Source organism: Hyaena hyaena, unplaced genomic scaffold, assembly GCF_003009895.1.
Source record: "Hyaena hyaena isolate Hyena2069 unplaced genomic scaffold, ASM300989v1 scaffold_527, whole genome shotgun sequence".
NCBI classification, from domain to species: Eukaryota; Metazoa; Chordata; class Mammalia; order Carnivora; family Hyaenidae; genus Hyaena; species Hyaena hyaena.
Genome location: NW_024081159.1, coordinates 1020828 through 1033754, shown reverse-complemented (window position 1 = coordinate 1033754; position 12927 = coordinate 1020828).

Below are 12927 nucleotides of genomic sequence, written 5' to 3'. Positions count from 1 at the left end.
TTAGGCTGTGATAGTTTCTCAGAGTTTCCTTGTCTTTGATGACCCGGAAGGTCTTGAGGAGCACTGGTCCGGTGTTTGTAGAGCGCCCCTCCGTTGGGGTTTGTCCAGTGCCTTACAATTGGGTTGGGGTTATGGGTTTTGGGGAGGAAGACTGGAGGTAAAGTGCCATTCTCATCACATCAAAGGCAGGGTACATGCTATCAGCATGACTTATCCGTTGATATTGACCTTGACCACTTGCCTGCAGTTGTGTTTATTTGGTTCTTCATTGTGCAGTGACGCTTACTGTTCCATGCCAGCCTCTTTGGAACGAAGTCACTGTGCACAGCCCACACTCAGGAGTGGGCGGTTGTGTTCCAACTCCTTGAAGGCAGAGCGTCTCAGTGGATTATTTGGAATTTTTCTGCATGACAGAGTTGTCTTTTCTCCTCCAGAAAGTTCATTTTATAACAGCTAGCTTTGTTGTTGGTTAGCCACGTGACCTCTGGCAAGTCTCTTTGCCTTGATGAGTGTGTTTCCTTGTCTTAAAAATCTGTCTTCTTCACATAAAGTTTTGAGACATGGCAGGCCAAAATGCTTTGTGCTTTATGAACTGTGACTATAGGAAGGACTTGATGATTGTTTCTCTTAGTTCAGTTTTCTTGTCCCCCTGGCACAGCCTTTCCTGAAGGTTCTCTACGTGATGCAGTCGGCTTAGCCGTCAGTGGAATGGCCACTGGTGGAGGGGGACCTGAGGCCTCACGGGGCAGTTGCTGGCTCAGGAGGGACCCACAGGCCCCAGTAGGGAGCCTCCATTGCTTTACATTTCTTTCTTTTTTTTTTTTTTAATGTTTTTATTTATTTCTAGGAGAGAGAGAGAGACAGTGTGAGCAGGGGAGGGTCAGAGAGAGAGGGAGTCACAGACTGAAACAGGCTCCAGGCTCTGAGCTGGCTGTCAGCACAGAGCCCGACACGGGGCTCAAACCCACGAACTGCGAGATCATGACCTAAGCGAAAGTCAGACGCTTAACTGACTAAGCCACCCAGGCACCCCTTGCTTTACATTTCTTTCTTTCCTGCCAGGAAGGCTCCTGGTCTGGGGCGATTGCTGCGGTTAAGATTACCCAATATCGCTGTTTAAGACTGCTTGCCAGGTCAGAGGGATGAGGAAGACAAGGGCTTTTACTAACTAGGTAATGCGAAGAGAGCCCCAAGCATTTTGGTCCAAGGACTTCAGTACCCCTTGCCTACTCTGGCCTTCCTCTTTTTCTTTGCTTCTCCCTCAGGACTCTCTTAGGAGGGTTTTTGGTTGCAATTTTGTGCAAGTTCCTAACACAGTTGCAGGTTGTGATTAGGATGATTGTCTTTATACAAATCAGGTTGAAAGTCAGGTTCAAACACGGCACACTCATGTTCTTTGCAGAAGATGTCGAGCTTGTTGACTGGAACCCTGCCTGCCAGAACACGATCCTTCTGCGAACATCGGAAACAACCTGCTATTGTCTCCTGGGATGAGAAGGTGCCAATAGAGAACGAAAACTCTGAGCCAAGAGACGGAATACTGCATTAACTACTTCCCCACTACAAGTAATTATGGGAAGGCAGAGAGGGAGTAAAACCCTCTCCTTTGTTTTTTAGGCTGCAAGGACACACTGAGCACAGACGTGGCCAGAACCAAGCCTGCCGTGTGTCTCGGTGCAGTGGAGAGAATGGTTCGTTCCTGTGTGGGCACTGGCCAGGGTCAGAGCCCCTGCCTGCGTTCTGAGCACGCTTGATGCTGCCGGTGGAGAAGCTGGGCACCCCCTTACTTTCCTTCCCACTTGATTATCTTGGTTCCAGAGGCTGTTACCACAGGGACAGGCCTGTGCTGGGGTTTGGGGGAGTATGCATAGCTGTAAGGGCACCTTAAGGGAAGAGGATAAAATGCAGTATCCGTGGAGGGAATCTGAGAAGAAGATATGAGAGGGAAAAGACCAAAGAAAATAAATTGAATTAGGTAATGGGGAGGCTTCTTCATAGTTGTTGTTGTTTTTTTTTTTAATTTTTAAGTGTTTATTTTTGAGAGAGAGAGCACAAGCGGGGGGAAGAGCAGAGAGAGAGGGAGACACAGCATCCAAAGCAGGCTCCAGGCTCTGAGCTGTTGGCCCAGAGCCTGACATGCGGCTTGAACCCATGAACTGTGAGATCATGATCTGAGCCCAAGTCGGCTGCTTAACCAACAGAGCCACTCAGGTGCTCCAGGGTTGTCTTAGTTTTATTCGTTCTTTAATTTGTGACTGACTGCGCATGGGGACAAGAGAAGACGGGAGCGGGAGGCTGAAATTCTCACAGTCCTTCTTCCATGTTCTCCCCTAGCCTCTGATGAATAAAAGTAAAGGAATATTAGTTAAATCTATGCGGGATCTCCATTTTCTTCCTTCCTGCAGTCTCTGTCAGCGGCCGGCGTGCACTGCAGCTCATAGCCGACTCTCTGGTGATGTTTTCCTGACCACAAAGCCAGTCTACCATAACGCCTGTCCTTGCACAGAATTCAGCTTTACTTAAAAAATTCAGGGACGCCTGGGTGGCTCAGTTGGTTAAGCGTCTGACTTCAGCTCAGGTCATGATCTCACGGTTTGTGAATTTGAGCCCTGCATCGGGCTCCATGATGAGAACTCAGAGCCCCGAGCCTGCTTTGGATTCTGTGTCTCCCTCGCTCTCTCTGCCCCTCCCCTACTTATGCTCTGTCTCTCTCTCTCAAAAATAAATAAACATTAAAAAAATTCAAAGGCTATGCAACAATTCAAGACTCTAGGAGATTTGGGGAGGCCCTGGCTGCATGTGAGTTATCACTGAGGGTACTGAATGAGCCTCTGGGACGGCAGTCAGATTTCCCTGCTATTATTCAAGGTCTCTCCTCACAGATGACCTCTTCTGAGGAGAAGCCCATTTCTGAGTTACCAAGGTTCCTGGCCAGGCCCCATTCTAGTTTCACGCACTGCAAGTTTGTCGGTGATACTTTGTGAACTGTCCGTGGTAGATTTGGAGGGGCGGGAGGGGAATCTGCCCTTGTTTTAATGTTTGTGTTTGATAATTTCCATACCTGAATCACAACTGCGTTTGTTTCCATTTTGATTTTTTAATCCTAGTTCTCCATCTGGGTGTGCCTGATCATCTAACAGGGAAGGTTTATGAAACATTGTGGAGGGTCTAGATGGTACTCTCTTTGGAGAGGTTGTTGTTTGGTTTTGGGAGGGTGGTTAGTTAGTGGAGATCACAATCCAATTAGAGGTAAACTAGTTAGGGTTTGCCCTTGTTTTTTAAATGTTTATTTATTTATTTTGAGGGAGGGAGGGAAGGAGAGAGAGAGAGAGAGAGAAAGTGAGAAAGAGGATGAGAGAGAGAGAGAGGGAAAGTGAGAAAGAGGATGAGAGAGAGAGAGAGGGAAAGTGAGAGAGAGAGAGAGAAGGGGAGGTGCAGAGAATGAGAGAATCCCAGGCAAGCTCCTTGCTGTCAGCACAGAGCACAACGTGGGGCTCGAACTCCCGAACCGTGAGATCGTGATCTGAGCTGAAGTTGGACACTTAACCGACTGAGCCACCCAGGTGCCCCTTGTCTGGTTTTCCTAAGTAGAATTAGTCTGCTATAAGTCAGATGGCAAAGCCCTGCCCTTGTTTTAAATGCCACTGATGGAAATGTTCTAAAGTTTTCTTTTCTTCTGCCTTGTTTTGAGTCTTTAGTGTCAACCCAGGGAACCACAAAGGTACTTGTTTGACTTTACTTACAGTTTAAATAGGACGTGTATCATATTTGAGATTGTGTATGTGTTTTCCTAGGACAGAAGTTTATATTTCTTGCTTCCCCCATTGTGACTTACAAAGTAGATACTCTTGAATAACTGGAAAGTAAGTGGATTTTATAGTTACCATCTTTCTGGCAAGAAATATCCCCTCTGCCCCTCTGGAAATCCAGCTGAATCATTCAGGGTGTCAGCCAGACAGAGACTTCCTGCCTGACATAGGACAGACCATCTGCATCTCACTTGAGGCAGAGGAGAAGGGAAGCCAAACGACAGATCACATCAGTTTCTTCAGCTGTAAAATGAATTGGATGATTCTCGACATTATCAAAGTTTCTGCAAACCTGAATAGTTTGTGAACCTTTTAGCGAACTCACCTCCATTCTTTGATCCCCTTATTAGGAGTTTGTTAAAGGCAGCGCCCATCTGTACCTTTGTTTCCCCGGGGCACCCACATGCTCAGTGACACTCTGTGGTGAGAGGCTGCAGGCTGCATGTTGAGTTTTGCATTAACACCACCGCATTAGTGTTCTAGGACCGTCCTAATAGCCATGGACTTGGTGGTTTAAAACAAAGTCAATTCATTCTGTCATAGTTTTGGAGGCCAGAAAGTCTGAAATCAAGGTTTCAGCAGGGTTCGTTCCTTCTGGAGGCCCTGGGGAAGAACCGTCCCATGTCTCCCTCTTGGCTTCTGGTGGCTGCTGGCAGTTCTTGCCTTCCTTGGCCTGTGGCCCCATCGTTGCAATCTCTGCCGCCATGTTCCCATGACTGCCTTCTCTCTGTGTCTCCTCCTCTTAGGAGGACAATGAACTATGGATTTAGGGTGGTACCCCCTAGATCCAGGGTGACTTAATCTCAGAATCCTTAGTTACATTTATAAAGGCCCTATTTCTACAGGTTCTGGGTAGGCTTGAATTTTCTTTTCAGTTTATTTATTTTGAGAGAAAGCATGCATGAGCTGGGGAGGGGCAGAGAGAGAAGGCGAGAGAGAACCTCATATAGGCTCCACACTGTCAGCACAGAGCCCAATGCGGGGCTCGATCCCACAAACCTGAGCCGAAATCAAGAGTTGGAGCCTTAACCGACTGAGCCACCCAGGCGCCCCTGAGTAGGCTTGTAGCTTTGGAGAACCCTATCCAACCCACTGTAGCCACCAAAATGAATGTTACAACAAGAAACTCTGTGAGGGTGGTAATTTGGTGTCTTGTTCACTACCGTATTCTCCGTGCCTAATTGAAGGCATTCGATATTTGTTACATAAATGGATGGATAAGCTTGAAATGGGGTCTGAGTGGTGGAAGCTCAATATATATGGCCAGCTACATTCAAATTAAGATGTCATTCATGAGCTAATCTTGCAGAGTGCTTACTTTTTATGAGCTTTCAGTGTTTTTATATAAAGGTCCTATGCCTCAGTGGGTTGATGGATATACAGTCTGTTAGTTAAAAGTGTATTACTGTAAAGTCTACTTTTAAAAAATTAAACTTTTTAAATGTTTATTTATTTATTTTGAGGGAAAGAGAGCAGGGGAGGGGCAGAGAGGGAGGGAGAGAGAAAGAATCCCAAGCTGGAGATAGAGCAGAGCCTGATGTGGGGCTCAATCTCACCAACTACGAGATCATGATCTGAGCCGAAATCAAGAGTCACCCAGGCTCCCCCTCAAAATTACCTTTTTTTTTTAGTATTTGAAATTTTGTTAAATATTTATTTATTTTTGAGAGAGAGAGAGAGATGAGAGGGAGACAGAGAGAGTGGGAGAGGGGCAGAGAGAGAGGGAGACAGAGTCTGAAGCAGGCTCGGGGCTCTGAACTATCAGCACAGAGCCCATTGTGGGGCTTGAACTCACATCCTGCGAGATCATGACCTGAGCTGAAACCAAGAGTCAGACGCTTATCTGACTGAGCCACCCAGGTGCGTCCCTCCAATACCTTTATATTAGCTTTTACTTTCTTTTTTTCTTCTTTCTTTTGTTTTCTCCCTATTTTCTGTTGGATTAGTTTACTGTTACTAGTTACAAGTCTTCTGTTTTCTTCTCATTTTCTTTCCGTTTTTGTCTTTTTCATTTTATCAACTCCTCATACTATGCTTTCAAAAGATATGGGTCTGCAGTGTAAAATAGGAAAAAATATTTTTATATGAATATATTTCAATATATTCAATAAATATATATTTCAACAAGACTTAGGTGAAAGAGATCACAAGTGTTCAGGTAGATTAATTTGAAAAAGGAATGATACTTAGTGATTTTTTTCACTGTTTCCCTGAAGAAAGGAGACACAGCTTATTTTGTATTCTAAATTAGACACAAGAGGAAGGTGTTGCCGTCTGCATCTCTTCTAACTAATAAACTAGAAACATAATGAGGAAGGCGATATTATACAAAATAAGCCACTAGCCATCCAACTAAGAAATCCTTTCTCACGCTATTTCCTGCAGAGTGTGATTGTATGGATGCCTGCAAATATGTAAACTTGCTGCACTGTTTGAACATCCTTATTACTTTGCTGAGCCTCACATCTACTTCTTTGATTTGTTCTCTCCAGCTCCCTAAAGCTTCGTCTATGGCAGTTTGGATAGTATTTAGGAATCTTGCCGAATATGCTCATTATCTAATACAAAGTGACATAAAACACTCCGCCACATAACCATCCTCTGCTCAACTCCCTCGATTTGGTACTAGAATAATAGCATTTATGTTATTCATAGATCTCAATTGACCTTGATCTGCTAGAAACTCCCCCCTTTTTATCTCTGTTCCGTACTGGGGAGATTTTGTACCACATGAACGATGGTTTTTTTGTACATCAAAGCACATGCCCCCCCTCCCCAACATCCAAGTTTTAATTTTCCTTGCGTGCATAATATGTATCTCTCTTCTGTCCAATGTCTATTACTTCTTACCTACCTTTAATTGATGGATAATAGAATTTTCTATTCAGTTTGCAAAAGAAAAGTACTTACAAATTAACCTTTTGGTATCTAAACAACAAAAAGACTGCAGCTTTGTGAATAAAAAAGTTCACAGAAATGATTTTTCCTCTGTTTTTCAAATTTAAGAAATACAAATTAAGTGGGGATTTAGTCTCTTATACCTCCATTTGTCCAGTATCTTTAAAATAATAGTATTTGTCTTGGAAAACAAAGGAGTTTTAACCACACTGAAATATCCCTATTTGGGTTGAGAATTTATTATATATCTCTCTATATTTTGCATATATGTGTATATATTAAACATATGTGTATATATATGCGTGTGTATGTGTGCGTGTGTAAACCCTCACACACAATCTTTCTGAAAGTAATGATACAGGCATTGGATAAAAGTTTTTTAGTAATAATTGAGAATTTAATTCATGCAGTCAATGCTGCCATTCCTTTTAGGAAACTTCTTAGAAAAGCACTTAACCAAAACACAACAAACAAATGAACAAAACAGAAAACAAAATCTAATAACAAAAACCTCATAACTTAGGAATTACTCTGTAATTTAACATAACATAAATTTTCTCACCTGTCAATAAAACATCTTATGTATAAAGTACCCCCTTCAGTTAGCTTATTTTTTTGTAATCAGTGAATACTGATCTGGTATTGAGTAGTGCTGTGTAAAACATTTACAACTCTGTTCTCTAGCAATTACTCTAGTAAGTGAGTAAAATCTTTTAAAGCCTTCTTTCATGGAGTCCAATTCAGAGGGTTGAAACAGTCTCTTGTTTTTACTTGAGGATTCAAATTTTTATTTACTTATTTAATGAATTTATTGTTCTGTCGTATTACTTCTCTATGAGGAAATATTCCACAACTATTTGTGGTAGCAAAATCTGTAATGAGAATTATATACCATACTTAAAACATTTTTCCATTTGAATGTGTTTTTGCACATTCTCAAACTTTAGTTTGATTAAATAGTGCCTAGACAGCTTTTTTTTTTTTTTTTTTAATGCAGACTCTGGGGCCCCATTTTGAGAAATGCTGACTTAGATGGGGAGCAAGGGCCCACGTCTGTGTTTTAAGAAACTGGCTCTGTTGATCCCAGTGTGCTTGGCTACAGATTATACCTTGAGAAACATTTTTCTGAACTATTATGGAGTGAAGAGCTTAGTCCTTTTGCTGGGAAACCCAGAATCTAAGGGTTGAATGGCACAGTGGAAATGTATTCTGGAAAGCTAACAGTGCACCTAGACCCACAATAAAGATACACAACATGTATAAACTAGGTGCGAGAAATACTTGACACATCTGGCTTTTAATGCCTTGCCAAAGGTAGGAAGAAATTGGTGTGGAAGGTCATGTGGGTTGAAGGCTGTCGTTGGAGGGAAAGTTGTAGGACATTTCTTCTTTACTTCTGCTGGGTTTACCTAAAATAAACTGAGCTCTGTGATTACTCATGCAAAAGACCAGGACCATCTAAAGCTACTCTATGGGAATAAAATTACTCACCAGCCCATCTATCCTTATTTTTGTTTTTTAAGTCTTCCCATAATCGTGCCATAGGACTTTGGAAATGAAGTGACTCAATCGTTACAGTTTTTAACTCCTTCAGGATAAAATGCTCATCTCCCTGGATGAATAGGTGTAGGCTTTTCATAGTCCAGCTTACCATAATTCATGTAGAGCCTACTTTAATATTAGGTCATGTGGTTAATTGTTTTGATCTACCTTTGGCTTTAGTTATTACATGAGATGATACATGTGAGAGCATCTGGCATGGAATCTGGCATATGCTAAGCACTTAAGAACAATTGCCTAGTTAGCATCTCCTCTTGGATAGCTCACAACCACCTCAAACTCAATATAAGGCAGATTGAACCGTCTACTGTGCCTCCTTTCCAAATGTTCCCTAAACCAACCAGTCACTCAAGCCAGAAAACTTTGTTTTATCCTTGATGTCCTTCTCCCCGCCGAGTCTTGTTGACTTGACTTCCTCCATGTTTCTTAAATCAGCCACTTCATTCATTGCTCAGTGCACCAGTCCTGGCCTGTGTGAAGTTTCTGGGTAGGTTGTGTGGGATGGCCCTCAGGTCCAAAGAACTTAATACATAAAAGGAACGGAGAGGTCAGCATGCAAGGGGAAGGAGGCCAAAACACAAAGTGCCCTTTTTAAGTCACGTTAAAAGTTTTTTGAAATTTTATTCTGAGAACAATGGGAAAAGTTTAAAGAGTTTCTTTTCTTTTCTTTTTTTTTAATGTTTTATTTATTTACAGGAGAGAGAGAGAGAGAGACAGCATGAACAGGGGAGGGTCAGAGAGAGAGGGAGTCACAGACTGAAACAGGCTCCAGGCTCTGAGCTGGCAGTCAGCACAGAGCCTGACGCGGGGCTCGAACCCACGAACCGCGAGATCATGACCTAAGGGAAAGTCGGACGCTTAACCGACTAAGCCACCCAGGTGCCGCTAAAGAGTTTCAAAGTTAGGAGTGACACGATCAGATTTGAGTTTCATGAAGATTGTTCCCTTCCATCTCTCAAACTCCATTTGTGCTAACATACGACTAAGTCACAAACATCTCTCCTCAGGAGCATTACATCTGGTCCCCTTCCCCCTTCTTTCTCCTCTTAAATGTGCATGCCACATTTCAACCAAGCAAAACCCACAGACAAAACCCCTAGGAATCTGATTATATCATTTTCCTGTTTCAAGTCTTTTAATGGTCTCCCAACGCCCTTAGGATAAAATCCAAATTCCTTGACTGGGGTTCCACGGCTTATGACTAATATTTACCTTCCCAGGCTCTTCTCTCAACCACTTTCCCTCATACATTCCAAGTACACTGAACATCTTTCAGTTATTCTAACGAACCATGCTCTCTCTTGCCCAGACCTTCCTGTTCGCCATGCCCAGGCACCAGTCCTGGCCAGCTCTGTTTGGGCTAGTGAGTGCTTACAGCCTTTACCTGTGTGGAGTGCCCTGCTGATGATCACCATCTTTCCCAGTTAAGACATTGATCACATGTTCCCCTGCCGGGCTGAAGCTGCACCAGTATCTGTCCTGGTCATTCCTTCAAGCACAGATAGCACTTGGCCGTGGTGGGCTCTCAGGAGCACACTCCTGCAGAATGGATGAACGAGTGGTACCTATCAGCTTCCGTCACTTTGCTTTTTATATCATGTCCTCCACCTAGAGAGCTTGTTGGAAAAAGGGCATGCTTTGAGTTTAGACGACAAATTTGAGTCCTGTTACAATGTTGGGAATAAAAACAACCAAGTTAAATTTTAGACAGGGATGTAGAATCTGATATTAGGCAAATAAGGAAAGACCTAAGGGAAATATTTTTATTGTACATGGGAGATGCCAAATAATTGTTGCATACAATGAATGTCATCAGATGCTTAGGGTTGTCCCTTATTCCTTTCACTATTTGAAAAGTGCTTTATATTTTATAAAGTGCTTTTCACACACATGATCTCATTATCCTAACAATACTATATCATCTTTACCTGCCTTATGAAGTAGTAAATGAAGGCCTACCTATGGTGCAAAGTGACTCCCCAGTGGTAAATGGTAGCACAGGACTTGAACCCCTGTCCTCACCTCAAATCCAGTGGTCTTCTAATGTATTGCATTCCTTCCATAAATGTCTGAACGCAAAAACAAAGTTGTTGGCTACTTCTGGGCATGGTTTTGTGTGCACTATTTTATCCAAAGTTGAAAATGATTGGGAAGAAAAGAAGAACAACAGGGAACATGACTGTTTTGGTTGGGAATGGAACCCCTCTCCAAAATGTTTGCTTGTAGAAGGATCGGGAGCAATGTGGCGGACGTGCCACACCTGACTGTGATCCTCATCAAGAGGTTTCCCACCTGAGGAGGAAGACTTTGGTGGAGGGAGGCCTCCAGCACTGTAAGACTTTTCCAGTTTTTGTTAAATTTTAAAGGTATATTTACTTTTTGAGAGAGAGAGAGAGAGACAGACAGACAGACAGACAGACAGCATGAGCAGGGGAGGGGCAGAGAGAGAAAGGGAGACACAGAATCCGAAGCAGGCTCCAGGTTCTGAGCTGTCACCGCACAGCCTGACACGGGGCTCGAATTCACGGACCATGAGATCATGACCCGAGCTGAAGTCGGATGCTTAACTGACTGAGCCACCCAGGCGCCCCGACTTTTTCATTTTTAATAGCTGATCGATCACCAGAGAAGACTGAGATTCAGCTAGGTATTCAATGAATCTAAAGGGAAGATAGAAGGCAGAGGTAAAGAAAAAAAAAAAAAAAAAAGGAAAGAACAGAAAGAGGAAAATAATAAAGAGATCATTCTTGCTCTGATGAAACTTCTCATCTATGGGGGAAATGCATAAACCTTCAAAACCTCCACCGGTGTGATGAGAGCAGCCACGACTACATTAATGGCAAGTGGTTTAATGAAGAGCCTAGGCCCTTGGTTCTCAGTCTTGAGAACCTCAAAACTTCCTCTAAAGTTTTGCTGCCCAGGATGTAGCCGGAAACATTTAAACCAGAATCTCTGAGGATGGCACCCAGGCAGCAGTACTTTCCAAAGCTTGGTAGGTTGTTCTAATGTTCCCGCAAAGCTAAAGTATGAGAAACACTGCCTAGAATCCTCTCCTTTTGCTAATGCGATAGAAGTCACATCAACCTCAGTTTTATGGCCGCTGGCGTGGTGTTTTTGATTATTTTGAGAAATGCTGAAAATTTCCTGAAATAGTGAACCAAAAGTTCATTTAATCTCCTTTAATTCAGGGGTGGCTGGGAGGCACCTGGGTGGTTCAGTCAGTTAAACATCCAACTTAAGTTCAGGTCATTATCTCACCGCTTGTGTGTTTGAGCTCCATGTCTGGCTCTGTGCTGACAGCTCAGAGCCTGGTGGAGCTACTTCAGATTCTGTGTCTCCTCCTCTCTGCCTCTCCCACCCTTACATTCTGACTCTCTCTCTCTCTCAAAAATAAATAAACATTTAAAAAATTCAGGGGTGCCTGGGTTGCTCAGTTGGTTAAATGTCTAGGTGGTTCATTCGGTTAAGTGTCCAACTTTGGCTCAGGTCATGAGTTCGAGCCCCCTCTCAGGTTCTGTGCTGACAGCTCAGAGCCTGGAGCCTGCTTTGGATTCTGTGTCTCCCCTTGTGTCTGCCCCTGCCCTGCTCGGGCTCTGTCTCTCTCTCTCTCTCAAATATAAACACTAAAAAAAAAATCTCCTTACTTCAGTGAATGCATTACAATAATCAGTGTTTACTAGAGCACTGAGTAAAGCTCAGCACAGGGCTAAGGGAGATAAATATATGATTTCATGCATATGTGGAATTTAAGAAACAGAACAGATGAACATAGGGGAAGGGAGGGAAAAATAAAAACAGAGGGGGAGGCAAACCATAAGAGACTCTTAAATCAAAAAATATACTGAGGGTTGCTGGAGGGGTGTGTTTGTGGGTAAGGGGCATTAAGGAGGGCACTGGTTGGGATGAGCACTGGGTGTTATATGTAAGGGAGGAATCACTGAATTCTACTCCTGAAACCATTATTATATTAAATGTTAACTAACTTGGATTTAAATAAAATTGAAAAAATAAAAATAAAACAGATTAATTGAATTCTCACAATCTTAAGATTTCCTTATTAGCCTGTTTGAAGATGAATCAGCTGAGGTTCTGGTAAGTATATTATCTGCCTGAAATCATGTAGCTGGTAGGACTAGTAGAGACAGAATGTGAACTTTCTTGCCTAATTTTGTAGTCATCAGCCTCTAAACCATTCTATATATTCACTGGGAGTGAAGAGATGCTCTTAGAACAAATACCAGCAAACCTCACTTCCAGAAAGGCTGAGCCTTGCTGTACCTCACTTTACAGCTAGAGTGCAGTAGACTTAGGTTATATTTCTACTACTGTTTTAATAATCTGTGAAAATTTAATTTTTAGGCTTAGGTTTTTTAAATTAAAAAATGGAGGATGGGGGAGCTGGGGTGGTTCATTCAGTTAAGTGTCTGACCCTTGATTTCAGTTCAGGTCGTGATCTCATGGTTGAGCCCGGTCAGGCTCTGCATTAACAGCACAAAGCCTGCTTGAGATTCTCTCCTCTCTCGCTCTGCCCCTCCCCTGCTCGTGCTCTCTCTCTCTTTTTCTGAAATTAAATAAACATATAAAAATAAATAAGTAAATAATGGAGGATGAATTATATAAAAATTTTATGATTTTTTTTTTTAATACATACATGTCCTTG